General features: G+C 32.5%; 1 protein-coding gene across 11 annotated transcripts in view; it reads left to right on the top strand.

Annotated features, from left to right (window-relative positions):
- LOC126778448 (uncharacterized) overlaps positions 1-15,662 on the top strand; it is a 76,438-nt gene that overhangs the window by 1,133 nt on the left and 59,643 nt on the right. Inside the window, exon 1 of one of the 11 annotated variants that reach the window (XM_050501991.1) lies at positions 14,424-14,440. The exons of the other annotated variants lie outside the window; for them this stretch is intronic. The gene's annotated coding sequence lies outside the window, so the exon portion shown is untranslated. Of the gene's footprint in view, positions 1-14,423; positions 14,441-15,662 lie in introns of those variants that run through there. 11 annotated transcript variants of the gene reach the window in all.

Here is a 15,662-nt window from a genome sequence, read left to right as displayed (position 1 = left end):
TTTAAGCTATAGCATAAGTTTTTTTATTATTTAAATCGGAATATTAAATAACACATTAAGTGGACTTTCCGCTTATTTTCGCAGAAAAATATATTTAAAATTTTTGAGCGATTTTTTTACGTAATCGATACATGTGCCTGTATCTATTAAATCAGTGCGAGGTGAGACGTTGTTCTGATGGGATCTGTACTCTCGGTAAAGAGTAGTTATATTCTTTGGATCTGTGGCACTTTTCACAGGAACACGGGCACAGGGAGTTGGCGCGAGGCATATACAACAGGGGTTGGCAATTACTCATAAAAAAAATACTAGAGTTCGATTCCTATACTTAAAATAAGTTTATTTTTTATTATTAATAACTGCTACAAATGTCGATAATTTGATGTTGACCGCTAGTCCGCTACCTTTGTAATTTTTACCGTACAAAAATAATTATATTATATTTTCAATGTGTTAATGTATTTTTATGAATATCACAATGGACGGTAAGGTATGATTGAACTAAATAATGCCAATGATACAATCCATGTATGTACGAATTCCTATACACAAACAGTTATATAAAGTTACACACGAAAATAAAACATTTTTTTTAATTATTAGAATAAGAAACTCCGTGTTGTAGTTGTATATACATCCAAATATAAGAAATTATATTAAAATCTCATTGGAGAAAATGCTTTGTGAGCTGTGTGGTCAAAAGTGTCTAAAGAGTTCATCAGATATCCAATATGGCGGATGACAAACGACTATTATATCGATTGCGGTAAAGCGTATAATGTATGTTGTATATTTTCTGGCGCCAGAAGATATATGTGTATCTTCTGGCAGAATTATTTCGAGATGAAACCGCACAATCAAAATCCATAAAAACTGAAACGCTACTCATAAATATAAATAAAATAAAATAAATTACCCAAATTTTACAAGTACTGCATATAGATAAAAAATATCGCATACTTATTGATATTATAGTGGTAAAAAAGTATCTATGCTTTTAGTTGACGTATTTGACAAAAAAGCTCAGATGATTAAAAAAATCTAAATGTAATTAAAAAGTCTAATATATTTTGAAGGGTGAAGAATAGCAATGAAATACTTTGTTTCCATATCCCATTTACAAGAGAGCTCGTATGTCACCGAAACGGGAAAAACTGGATTCCTACTGGTTGTTCCTAGGGCTGTTACTTTTTAATTATTTATCTTATTATATATTTAAATTAATTTTAAATACAATACATAACAAGAACACGTAAAGTTAATACATCTATGACTAAAGTATAAATGTTTGTGTAAAAATATTTATTTAAAGTATACCTTATTTAATTTTTTTTGACATGCTTGATGTTTTTAATATTTTTATGCTATTTCATTAAGTTTAAGCGTCGTAATTAAGATAATAATATTTTTCCTGTCACTTTTAAATAATTTCAATTGTGTTTTTATTAATGACTTCAGTTTTAAATATCAGATTCATATAGATATGATCCAGAATTCGAAATTCTATTATTGTTTTTAATAACAGATATTATCTGTTATGCTTTAACGCGTTACGCGTTTCCACACGGGAAAAGTGGGGGGGTATGTGGCCGAGTGTGCCCTGAACATCGGAATACCCACAAAAAAATCAGCGGTAGCCTTTCCGTCTTAACGAGGAGCGCCATGGGATCGCTTTCGCATGCTACCGTGACGTAGTATCACCTAACCTAACCTAACCTTGAAAATAAAACGAATTCCCTTTTAATCTGAAGCTTATTATTACAGAATTGCAACAACGAAGATTTAAATACATTATTAAATATTCAATTGACAACCCTAGCCACACCGAAACATTTACATAACGATTAAAAATCATTAAACAAAAAATGTAATTGCTTCTGATGAAATTCGACCTCGTGGCCACGTATGAGGTTAATGGGTATACCACCTACAAAACCCACCCTTCACTTTCGTAGTTTTATGCGTGTATACATATATTATTCAAGTGACTTCCTTAATTGAGCTTTAAAAGACCGTTCAATAAATAACTAATTTTAAAAATTTGAACGTGAGTTTGTTTATTACTTTTTCACGTCTCAACTACTCAGCAGAACATCATGAAATTTTGTATGCACGTTGTCAGCACAGAAAAGACATAGGGTAGACTAGTGTCCAATAAAATAAAATTAAGTACACATTATTTAAAGTCAGCAAGTTTATATATATTTTTTTATTTAAAGTAGGTAGACATATTGGCAAACGGACCACCTGATGGTATGTGGTTACCGCCGCCCAAAGACATTGGCATTGATATATAAACCACCGATATTTGGTGATGATATTATAACGCCTGTAATGGGGACACTATGACTGTCTCGCTCACCCTACACACCGGAATACGACACTACTATGTATTTATAAATACCCGTAATATAATAATGATATTTTACGAAATTTTACGTCTAAAATATTGTATCTTCTATTTTACATATATAAATATTCTGTCAAAGTACAACGAGCAACAACGTCTATTATTTTATTTTTTATTTCCATAAATAATATATTCATTTTTGATCAAAATTTTGTAAACCACATTTTTATTAACGGAAAGCATCTAATTAATATGCTATTGATAAGGATTTGAAATAAATTTATCGTTAAGTATAATAAAATTGACAAAGTAATTTTACACATTTTTAAAAAGAAATAGTTTTCGAACGTTTTAGATTTTATTTGGTATCACAGTTTATATTAACATTCGATTTTCAAAAATATTTCTGAACACAGTCTCATGAATGATTTTCTTAAAAACTTAGTTGTTTGTAACCTACCATTTAAAATTAGAATACAATAAAAATATTATCTACAGAATAGAACACTTAAGATTAAATTTCGGATCGTTCGAATGGGAAAGTCCCGGGCTATGTGAAGTGTAAGGTATGACAACTTGACCTACATACACATAAAACGCTTTCCCACGAAGATTTCTAACAATGAAACGAAGCTCCCTTGTTTCCTTGCAAAATGAAAGATAAGCCTATTTTGTAATTTTGAAAGCTGATCACTGAAGATAATGGAATGAGTTCGATTTTTGAAAATTAAAATAAAAATCTCATTGAGTGCCCATCACGCATATTTTTAGTAAAAACAATGACCTCGACAGATAACCTATCTCATACACGCGTAATTGTACAATGAATAGTTCTTCAAATTCGATACAACAGTTATGTTTATAAAAAAAAAAAAACACTGATAACATCTGACTGATTTCAACCATGATGGTTAATCTCAACTGAGTCTATCCAATTGTGTTGGAGATAGGATAGTGCACAAAAAGTAACAAAGTGTAAATATCCCACTGCTGGGATAACGATTTTCTGTAGGAGGAGAAGATTTGGAGCTTACTCTTCCACTTTGCTCGCTGCTGCTGCATGATTTCCTTCACCGTCGAGCACAAGATGATTTTTTATAAAATCAAATTAAGATCGGCTTTGAACTCTGAGACACCGGTTAATTACGTTTTCCAACCACAAGGCCATCACGGCTATAGTGCACAATTCTGTGCATACAAATGTGCCCTCACTATACCTTCACTTTCATAATCAGATCGGGCGGAGAGCGTTCAGACGCAGGACCAATGGCCTTTAAACTAGAGCCTTATAAGGCAATAAAGAAACGCTGTAAAATAAAATTAAACACCGCTTAAGATATATCTCGTTAAATAAGTAAATAATTATAATAGTAACATATTTAATAATTAATCTATGTTGGGAATACTTAGGTTCGCAAATAAGATTTTCAATCGCTCTTTTATGGTTTTTATCTATCAAATATCCACAGGTCCATCGCAGAAAAAAAAGTTGCAATATTACATAGATTTAAATATATCAGAATTACAATTGTAATTGCCTTATTTTAAGCTATGTCAGCCTGTCTATGATAGAAATTCATAACAAAGCTTGACCGCGTTTCTATTAGGTATCGCCAAATTGACATCGCAGTTTTGAATCTTCTGAATAGTATTAAAGTACTTTATGGTATTTAAAAAGTTAATGTTTCCTATAATTAATTAAACCTTTTTTAATGTTTCTCTTTAATGAATAATAAATACTAGGAAAACAGTCATTGAACTTTTATCGTACCCTAAAGTATTGCCCATATTTAATTTGTATAAATTAATCACGACCTATGAATTTATTATAATTTTTCTAAAGATAATGTATGAATATCAATCAATATTCTAAACTTAAAGCGAGTGAAACTGCGAATCCCATCTACTTATATAATAATGTTATATACTAAAACCTGCTCTTAAACGCATCTTCTGCTGTACGTGTTATGTATATAGGTTTAAAACTAAACTGGACTGAGGACATACATTTAATTGTGTATATAGTTTAATAAGTATTTCATTTGACGAAATAAGTAACTATTGAATTCTTAACCGTCTTTTTTATTTTATTTTTATAGAATAGGTAGGCAAGCATGAACCACCTGATGCTAAGTGGTCACCAACGCCCATAGACATTGCCATTGTAAGAAATTTTAACCATAGCTTTCATCGCCAATGCGCCACAAACCTTGGGAACTAAGATGTTATGTCCCTTGTGCCTGTAATTACACTGGCTCACTCACCCGTCAAACCGGAACACAACAATACAAAGTACTGTTGTTTTGCGGTAAAATATCTGATGAGTGGGTGGTACGTATCCACTTTAGTTAGAATCGACATTTCAAACCGGCGTTAGCTTAAAATTTGATTTAATCTTGATGAAAACTAAATTTCAATAGTCGACTAACTTACAATCGTGTTAAAATAAAACGAATCAATACTGAAACAATTGACTTGTATACGAATAATTAAAGTTTAAACTTCATTGGCGTTAACTGTATGGAATAAAACTAACTGTAACAATTAAACGATATCCAATTATTCTGTTGAATTGGAATGCCACAGAGTAAAAAATGTTAGCTATACCATATATACCACAGAACAGTAGTATATTATAAATAATAGTTTTCTAATTTAATTTACGCTAATCAAAGTGCTAATTAGAAGTCCGTATACGATAACCATTGAGTCATTGAGGTCATGATGTCATCGCTAACAATTGTATGAACAATGAAATTAACAAGATTTTATGTGAGAAATTATTAACATTGAATACTATGGAGTGTAAAGGTAAGAAGTTTGTTTGTGTATAAAAAGTTTCTATCAAAATGTATGTAATTTGCTTGGCGCTATAGGAGCTAGAGGGAGACATTTTAAGGAACGCGTTGATGCTAGCGTAGAGAGAGAAAGTCAGACATCCACCTTCAAGAAGCGCTATTTTAAAATTTGTATCCACTAATAAACGCATAAATGTTATGTAATATCTTCTAACTGTTTGTTTTAAAAAATAGATAGGCTGACGGGCAAATGGGCCACCTATATCATCCTGATGTTAAGTAGCCATCAGCGCCCAGACATTATTAACCGTAGTAAGAAATATTAACAGTTCCCTACATTGCCAATTCGCCACCATTCTTGGGAGCTAAGATGTTACGTCCCTTGTGCCTGCAGTTACACTGGCTCACTCACAGTTCAAACTGAAACAAAACAATGCACTATTGCTGTTTGGTGGTAGACGAGCTTGCAATTAGTCCTACAACCAACTTTTTCGGGAAAAAATCCTTAAGAGAATTTATTCCTTACACCTACACTGCATAATTTAAACCATAAATAAATTAAAATTAATTAGATTATAAAAGCTACTACATACGTGTTACGTGGAATGATAACAAGAATGTTAGCAGCATCTTCCGTTAAATCAAAATTCCTATACCCGGCTCGAAAAATTAACCATTCCCCTGTCGGTGGATAGACGTAACTTCATTTTCCAAGTATTTTAAACACGGAATCCATTATTAAAATTATTTATTCAGTATTTCGTCGCCTCGTACATCGTTAGGTCATTGTTAAATCGCTGGGAGGGGTGACAGCTGTCAACGATGTCACAGCTAAATTTATAGCGGAAGTCATGAGCGTCTTTTGTAAGCTTTGTAGGATGGGCTACCTTTTACTAGCTCTTGTCTCATTTCCCACAACGCACTGCTACCGTAAAGTTAAATAGTCTTCATACGTTTAATTTTATTTATAACTGGAGTTAGCCCACGGCTTCGGCCGTTTGTTAAGTCAAGGTAATGGTGGAAGGTTTGTTATAAAAATAGTATATGCCCTTCCTCGGGGTTCAAGCTTGCTCCATACATAATGTCATCAAAATCGCTTCAGTGGTCTAAAAGAGAAAGCGTAACAGACAGACGGACTTATTTTCGAGTTATGTACGTAATTATCTCTCCAATCTCTATTAGTATAAGACATTAAAGTTTAACAAGGGACATACGCTCAATCCTTGGGGGCTTAATAAAAAATAATATAGAAATGACCCTTGTGTATATTGGAATTGTATATATGGAATCGTTTTTTTTACCCTTAGTAGGCCAGCGTTTGACCCTTGCTTGATGTTAAGCCTCGATACGGTTTAGGAGATAGCATGCTTGCTTAGTAGAAACCTGTTTACTCTGGAATTGAAGACCCCAACAATACCCTTCAAAGCCATTACCCTTTAAAGCCGAAACATATCAATACTGTGTTATCGTTTGTGTGTGTTGTGGTTAGCCAGATAAGCTTGCAAACAGCATTTGCTGATGAAACAAACCATGAAGATCAAGTATTTAAATTTATATAAAACATAATTTTAAAACCAGTTTCCGCACGCTGCTCGCCCGTGTTGAGGGGGAGGAGCAGGTGTGAGGTAAGGTACCCTAGGTTCTTCAGTAGACTGATAAAGTTTACAAAAAATTTCATATTGATCGGTTGAGTATATTAAACGAACTCATTTATAATATTAGTTAGGATTTACATGTGTGGTTATTTAATTAGTATCTTGTTAAACAAGGTTGTTACAGTTCGCACTATTTTGTTATTTACTTCTGGCAACATTGTTTTTAATACTCATGTACACTGAGTGTACTATTATCTTTGTATAGAGTTAAAGTTCAATATATCTTCGTACCAAAAAAAAATGTTTATTTTAACTAAGAAAAGTAGAATTTTGATGCAAATTATTTTTTAATTTAAATGTATATTTTTATTTACTTTCTAGTTTAATAATGGCCGCTATATATGGCAACGATGTATTGTAGCGATGCGAGTTCGCATTTATATCAAAAGGCCGTATATTGTACACGCAACCGATATCTGATCCGATCGTATTCTCAGATGCTCGCACGTGAAATATGTCATCGGCAATAACGGAATGATGAAATCGTCTAATTATCAGTGTCCTCATATATGTTCCGAGTTGTCACGACCTCCACTCGTGTAGGTATACCTTTTATTAGCTGAGCAATAGAATGACGCCGCATTTCATATGCTACGATTACGATTTATTGAATAGAAAACGCAACTACGATCGATATAATCTACAAGGATATACACACCGTAACAGCCTGTCAATGTCCCACTGCTGGGCTAAAGGCCTCCTCTCCTCTTTTTGAGGAGAAGGTTTGGAGCTTATTCCACCACGCTGCTCCAATGCGGGTTGGTGGAATACACCAATATACACACGTTCGATAAAATTGCACGGATATCATTACGATATATCGTTGACGTTTCGCATAGAATAAGTCAATATTTATCTGCATCAAATGTTTAATAATATGTTATTAAACTCGAAAAGGACACAATCTTTCACAATTTAAATAAACAAAACGTTATTTTTACCGTTTGTTTTTAATACAATAATATGTTAAGAAGTGATTTATTTATCTTAGATAATAACATGGATGAAATCTTAAAATATATGCATTATATTAACATACCATGGTCTATATTCGTCCTGTAACCAAAATAATTAAGAAAGTTCCATACAAATCTGGTATGGTTTAAACAACCCCGGATTTATATAATCCTACAAGGCTCAAGTCGAAGGACAAATCCTGCCAAAATTAATATAAATTTATTCGAAATGCTTCGGAATGTGTCTCAAATTTCAAAGTGCTTGGGGCCTTGGTCACTAAGTCTGGACTTGGATGTAGCGTTTATGTCCAAAACTCATAAAATGCCAAAGTTGGATCGTTCCAACAGTATATAAATTGTCTAGGTCAGTAATAAAATATCACTAGCACGATAATATATATATCTTAATATACATACGTACATCGTTCTTGTCTTAAAATATAGTAATTTAACATATAGCAGTTCAGTCAGGTCTTCTGCTCTGTTTAATGTTTATTATAAATTAAAATGGATACAATGCCACAGGACAATCTTTTAGACGGCGTGTTTTTTCTATAAATTTGTAATGCGTATTTTGTTTTTTATTTTAATTTTAGTTATAGAATATATTTATAAAAATGACTATATAGCTTAAAATAAATGATGACTAATTTTAATAAAATAAATTATGTCAATAAAAGTTCAAATTACAACTTCTATCAGAATGTGTAATTAGTTAAAAAAAAATTGATGGCAAAGATACAGTTTATTCTGACATATCAATTTCAAGTGGAATCTTTTATACTCATTTGAATCGTTTTGTTGTGGATTAATTTAAATGTAAAGCTACCATCGGATACCATTCGGAATGCACCTTCTATCGAAAAGAACCGGTAACATATTCTGAAGTTATTCTTTTCAACTTAATAAATTACATAGATATTTTAATTAAATGCTATAAAATTATAATTTATCCTGTATGAAAATCAATGAATACTAACCCCACACTTTTTTATCTTTATAGTTATCGATGATATATCTACATCATAAAATAATTTAATGTGTTTTTTTTTATTGACAATGAATGTTAACGGATGACATAATTTTATTATAAAATTGATGTATGCAAAGTCAAGGACAAAATCCGTCTGCCAACGGTAAAACAATTAAATAAAAATATTTATTTATAATTTACGAAACATATGTATGTACCCACGTCGTAGTCCTTGACATTTTGTGTAACAGGATAATATTATTTATGTTAAATTAAAACCTTAATTATGCAATACTAAGGTAATTGAAAATTAAATTAAAAAAAAATTGAGGTTTTTTTTTTAATTTAATAAGTGTTAATAATGAACAATCTTAAACAAAATGATTATGTCAGTGCTCATTACCTATATACATGTCATATTTTTTTATTATTTAGTAAGTACATGTTAAATGAGTAATGAGTAGACAATGCAAAAAACACGACACAAAAAATGTTGTAAAATCGTAAACGTATATTTTTTTATACGTACTGTAAGAAAAAAATATTAAGAAGTTACCACAACAAAAATTGTTTTTTTTTTTATGTATCTCACGAATTTAAAGCTAGGCTATCAACCTTTCGCGGCATTTAAGTTTTTTTGTGGTGACGCCATTTTGTCCAAAGCATGATGTCAGTATTACGTAACCACGGGTTCGGCTCACTACATTATTAAATTGCTGGTACCAAATAATATTACTTTTATATTATTCATATGTTGTGTTCAAATGATTATTTTATTTAATTATAATATGTTCGAGATACCTACTGTAGATTTACATAGTTTTCACTCATCATTAAACGATTCAAAATTTGAAACCGAATATTCTCATATCATATGTGTCTATTTTATACGTGACATTGGCAGAATATTTTGCGCTCAAATAGCATAGATACACGCCAAAGAGAGAGAGAGAAAAAAAAAATACTTTTAATATTTATGTTTTTGTCAAGTGTAGTTTTTTTATTTGAAATTTATTAAAGTTTTTATTTCAAATAATTGTTACCGTCTTGCGTCCTTACACATAAGGGGACAAAAATGATGAAAAACAGAGTACCTAATTAATCATCAATCAATCCAAAAATCAATGGTCACCATCGCTCATAGACATTGGCGTTGTAAGAATTAACTATTACTAGTAACTAAGTACGATTGTGCCCGTTACACTGATTCAATCACCCTTTGAACCGGAACACAGAATACTAAGATTGCTTTTTGGCAGTAGAATACATGATGAGTGGATGGTACTTTCTCTTGCTTGCACAAGTTAATCTAAATGGCTATATCGAATCTTGCCTAACTAAACAAAAAAATATATAAATATTATTTTAAATTAGTTAGATCCGTGAAAACTATTATAATTATACTATTGCCCTCAATATTGTTATGACAATATACTGACTACCTCGTTGGTCTAGTGGCTTGATGTAAGGCCGCAGACCCGGAGGTTCTGGGTTCGATTCCCAGTTCGGGCCAATAAAAAGTTATTGGGTTTTTTTGTCAGAAATTCTTAGTAGCAGCCCGGAGTCTGTAAGTTGGAAGTGTGTACACTCCCGTGCCTCGGAAAGCACGTAAAGCCGTTGGTCTTGCATCTGAACTCTTTCCGGTCGTATCGAATTGCCGTCCCATCGGATTATGAGAGTTAGGGAATAGACAGTGCACCTGTGTTTGCGCACACACTTGTGCACTATAATATCTCCTATGTAGATGGCTATTTTCCATTGAGATTGGCCGCCATGGCTGAAACCGGTCTGGAGGACATTATTATTATGACAATATAGTGACGGATACGGATGGTTGGATATTAAAGTCTCAACATAAGCCTTTAATCTTAAATACGAATATTAAAAAAGTAAATTTTAATGTCAGTAATACAAAAGGACGCAAATGCAAAATCTTTCTCGTCATAATAATTTGCGCATGAATTCACTACAGGCCATTATGATTTATGTCCTAGAATAGCGGTCGTTACTTTTATGGGCGTCCCGCCATTTTATAACTTCATAGAATAGATTTACTTTTTTTATATAAATGCTTGACCTGTTTTTGTTGGTGACAACAGAAATCTCTTATATTTTGTATTTACTAGTTATTTACTTAAATAAACATTTGACCGTTCAAATGCATTTTTTTCTAGCCTTGAAGACTTAGAAATGAGGAAACTTGGAAAAGATAGATGTCCTCCTAGAGATTAGCCAATTGCGCAGGTGATATTGTAGTGCACAAGTGTGTGCGCCAACACAGATGCACTCTCTATTCCCTCATTCTTATAATCCGATGGGACGGTAATCGGACACGACCGGAAAGTGTTTACGTGCATTCCGAGGCATGGGAGTGTACACACTTTCAACTTCCAGACTCCGCTCTGCTACTGAGAATCTTCGATAGAAAAACGATTTTTTTTTATTTTCCCCACCTGGCTGGAACCACTAAAGAAAGTTAAAAATTTGCTACCCAAACAGAAAAAAAAAACATTAATAAAAAAAATCGAATTGATTACGTAAAAATACATTCCATAACATTTTTCGAACAAGAAATGTTGCCAGGCAAAAAATAATTTAATTCTTAACAACGTGAATAGATAATTTCGTTACGTAAAAATATTTTCGATGCATTTCAATGGCGTTATCTTGAGAGCTCTTATCATTCTCGTGATCCGTAACCTATAATACGGCTTTTTGCATGAATCAGAACACGAACAAATTGTTACATTTTTATTTGATAATACTATTAGCTAATAAAACGGAGTAAAGAAAAACAATAATAATATTTGTAATCGGTAAGCTGATGGTAGGTCACCATCGTCCATAGATATTGGTACTAAAAAATAATAATAACCATTCCAACCATTGTTTAGGAATTGAGATATTATGTCCTATCGACAATGATCAAATGAATTTGTGTAACGTACGGTTCATATATCAGTAATTATTTTTTTTTACTAACGTGTTACCATCAATAAAGAAGTTGCTAAGTTTTCACGTCCTCGCTTTGATTAATACAAAAAAACGTAGTTTTAATTAAAATGGAAGTATTTTATCCTGATTTTGAGTAACATCGCTCACAAGACACGAGAATGCGGTTTTTAAGATAACTCATTTGAATTGCAAAACGAATCGTTTTTCAAATAAAGTTACCGGGTTAAGCTCGCTGAACCACGATACATGACAGGGACCTATCGACACATGGAATTTACTTATTTAAGAATAAAAAATCTAATGGCTCGCAAGATCAAGATACGTGTCAGTATTTTGCCGTAATGCCGTTTGCAAGCATCCATGACGTAAAGATTCCAACTTAAGATTAAAAAGTCATTTTTGTTAGTTTAAAATATTCTCTTAATTCTTGGCAAGCGATAATGAACCTTAACTCGCAATAATTACCTCTGAAGTACGGTCGTGATACGTTTGAAGAGCTTTAATTGATTATCTATATGGTTTATTAATTAATTATTAAAGCCGTGCAATTTCATTATTTATATTAAAATAGTACTTTTTTCACTTTCTTTTTTTTCGGAATATTGTCAATCATTTTGATTGCATACAATATAAACAGATTTGTAGTAAACTTGATATATCATGTTCATTAAATAGTTTGAAAACTAAGTGTCATTTTTTACCTACGACCTATGTTAACGTCAAGCGTTCTTCTGCAACAAACATCAATGTTTTAAAAATTATAAAAAAAATATTAACTTTTCTCTTATATATATATATAAATAAATAAATAAAAAAATAAATTATCCATCAATTTGGTTATTCACTTTTTGACAGATGGAACTGTCAAACTGATGGATGCAACATTATGATTATAGCTAGGCTACCTTATAAATGCGGATTCCCTAGGACCTGAGAAATAGCTTGGACTAAAAACGTGAAAAATATTCTACGGATCACTCTTTACTAGTGACGTAATTTTAAACAGCAACAAAACTATCTATAATATCGTGAGAAACATTCGATAAACTGATAAAACAAACTTAATAATGTAGGTTAGATTGTATCATCTCATTCATGATACACAAGGACGGACAATTTAGCGATGTTAGTGATTCGCGTGTTTGTAAAGTATTTTTTCATATATGTACTTGCCTTTTATTCGAAATGAGTTTTATATTAAAACATCTGGCGAAATGTGGTAAGCTTGAGTCCAATTTTTTTCATCAATTTCGGTTTATATAAAAACTTTATTTTTTTATAGAATAGGAAGGCGCACGAGCATATTGGCATTGTAAGAAATGTTAACCATCGCTTACATCACCAATGCGCCACCAACCTTGGGAACTAAGATGTTATGTCCCTTATGCCTGTAATTACACTGGCTCACTCACCCTTCAAACCGGAATACAACAATACCAAGTACTGCTGTTTTGCGATAGAATATCTGATGAGTGGGTGGTACCTACCCAGACGAGCTAGCACAAAGCTCTACCACCAGTAAAAAACTAGTCGAAGTTCAAGGTCTTCTGATCAAAGCTAGTCGGTTCAGTTAATAGATACCATGTTCAAAATCCAAATTTTGTATTTGTATAGCCTATTCCAATGACAGGAGTAAAGATAAATTAACAACTTTGATCATGTATTGATTGACATGTGTTATGGATTCGTGAAAAAATGGCGTTTTGATAGTCAGCAAAATTATCGGAACTAAGCAAGTAAAATTAAAACGGATATGATTAAAATAGTTAAGTGGTAATTGTATTATAAAGTAGCTAATCTAGCTTGTTAAGCTTTATTATTAATACCTATTGCGTTTTTTTTTAAATCTATCATTAAGAGTCTTAAATATATAAAAATAAAAATTAAAAATAATGTACAAATCGTGACCGCATGGAATGATGCATGATGGCAAGCAAGGATAGAAGCATTTTCCCATTTGATTGACATTCCCGATGCTCTGGGCGACAAATGAAGTATTATTATAGTATTATAAATAAATATATATTATTCAGCTGTGTATGTGCTTAATATCTGCTTATTATAGTTAGCATATCGCATGGCATATGTACATACATAGGTCTCAGGATTGTTTATTTCTACTCATCCTGACAATGGCAGGTTTCCTCACGATGTTTTACTTCACCGTAAAGCACGAGATTAATTATAATCACTAATTAAGCACATGAAAATTCAGTGGTGCTTGCCCGGGTTTGAACCCTCGATCATCGGTTATGATTCACGCGTTCTTACCACTGGGCCAGCTCGGCTTTTTATAAAATAATAATAATATCCTGAGACATTATACACACACGGCCATCTGATTCCAATTATGGAAACCAGACTACTGATATACTACCTATACTATTTTTCTTTTATAAATAAAAATACATACTTATATATATAATTACACCCAGACTCAGGACAATCAGACAAGTTCATGCACACAAATGTCTGTCCTGGGTGGGAATCGAACCCACAACCTTCGGCGTTAAAGGCAAGTGTCTACCAACCACGCCAACCGGCCCGTCAAAGTATAGTCTCTGGATATGCGTTGAGTCAGAATTGTACTAATCATTCATAAAGGCTATGAACTATATGAAATATCTTGGTTCAGTGCTTCCGTGTGTCTGGTCTCGAACGGTTGTTGAATTCTCGATGATTTGAAATTTATTTTTTTTGTATTTAAAAATATTTTATATCAGTGGCTTTTTAAATAAAGTTTCTTTAAACTGGTACGTAATCTACTTTTATTACTGTTATGATTAAAACATATAAACATGCACGGTTAGGACATACCTTATTCTTATTTCAAATTTCTGAATTTTGAATTGAAAAAAAAAAAGAAAATGATACTAAAGTTTATCAATTCAATTTCGTTCTGATATTGTAATTAAAGCACGATTGTTGGCGATTTGCGGATCGAATTGACGAGCCATTGTCATTATGGAAGACGAGCTTTCCACAGCGCGTTGGGCAGTACCAATACAATGGAAACTGTTAACTTCAAAGCTATAAAAATTGTAAATACATCACGTAAAAATACAAGTATCTGTAGTATATACAATAAAATACGACTGTGTATATTAAAGTAAGAATAATGCATTAATAGCAGTGACCGTTTTTTAATGAATTACTAATATTTCTAAGAGTGGGGACGATCAGGATTGAACCTGCGGCTTTTACATCGCTGCCCATAAACCATTGCGTTATTAATGCTTCATTATTTTCGGAGTCTGTATTACAGTTAAGGGCTTAGTGTGACAGCGTCATCAGTTGAAAGGACGGAAAGTCAAGCCAGATGTTTCAACTCATTAAGGGCTCAGATTACGCTCGTCTTACACGCCTCTGTATCGGTCATCGGCTTAGGACGTGGTCGGGACGGGTTAATACAAAGCTCTGCCACTTACTCTCCCACTTAACTCATCACATTGCAGAACATGACCAATAACATGTTAAAATTTCTCACTAATGAGTTAGAAGCTCCTGACCTTTAGAGGAGAAGCCCTGGAGCTTATTCCAGTTAACGGTAGCTAAGTGGATTCTCGTGTCCCTCCATCAAGGCTCCGTCGTGGATGTGTATGGACTTAGCAGATCATTGTCCAGTAGGTCAAAAATAAATGTGAGTTCAGTTCGCATGCTGTTCTACAGCTGTGTTAACGACAGTGCAAAAAATCTGCCAAAACTCGAGTTTCGCGCCGCGAAATATATATATATATATATATATATATATATATATATATAAATACATATGCATGAGTTTCTCAGGACATATGCAAGTTTCTTCACGTTAACTTAGTTGACCTTTAAGCACAAGCTGAATTATAAATACAAATTAAGCACTATAAAACTTAGTTCTGCCTCGGTTCCGCACCCGTGACCTTTGTTTAAGATCAACTTTTAAATACTGGACATATATTGTAAAAACTATAATGTCATAAGTAAAAAAAAATAGTG

The sequence above is a fragment of the Nymphalis io genome, chromosome 26 (assembly GCF_905147045.1).
Source record: "Nymphalis io chromosome 26, ilAglIoxx1.1, whole genome shotgun sequence".
NCBI lineage: Eukaryota > Metazoa > Arthropoda > Insecta > Lepidoptera > Nymphalidae > Nymphalis > Nymphalis io.
Note: the sequence above shows the minus strand (reverse complement) of the source record. Positions and strands in the feature narration are given on the sequence as shown.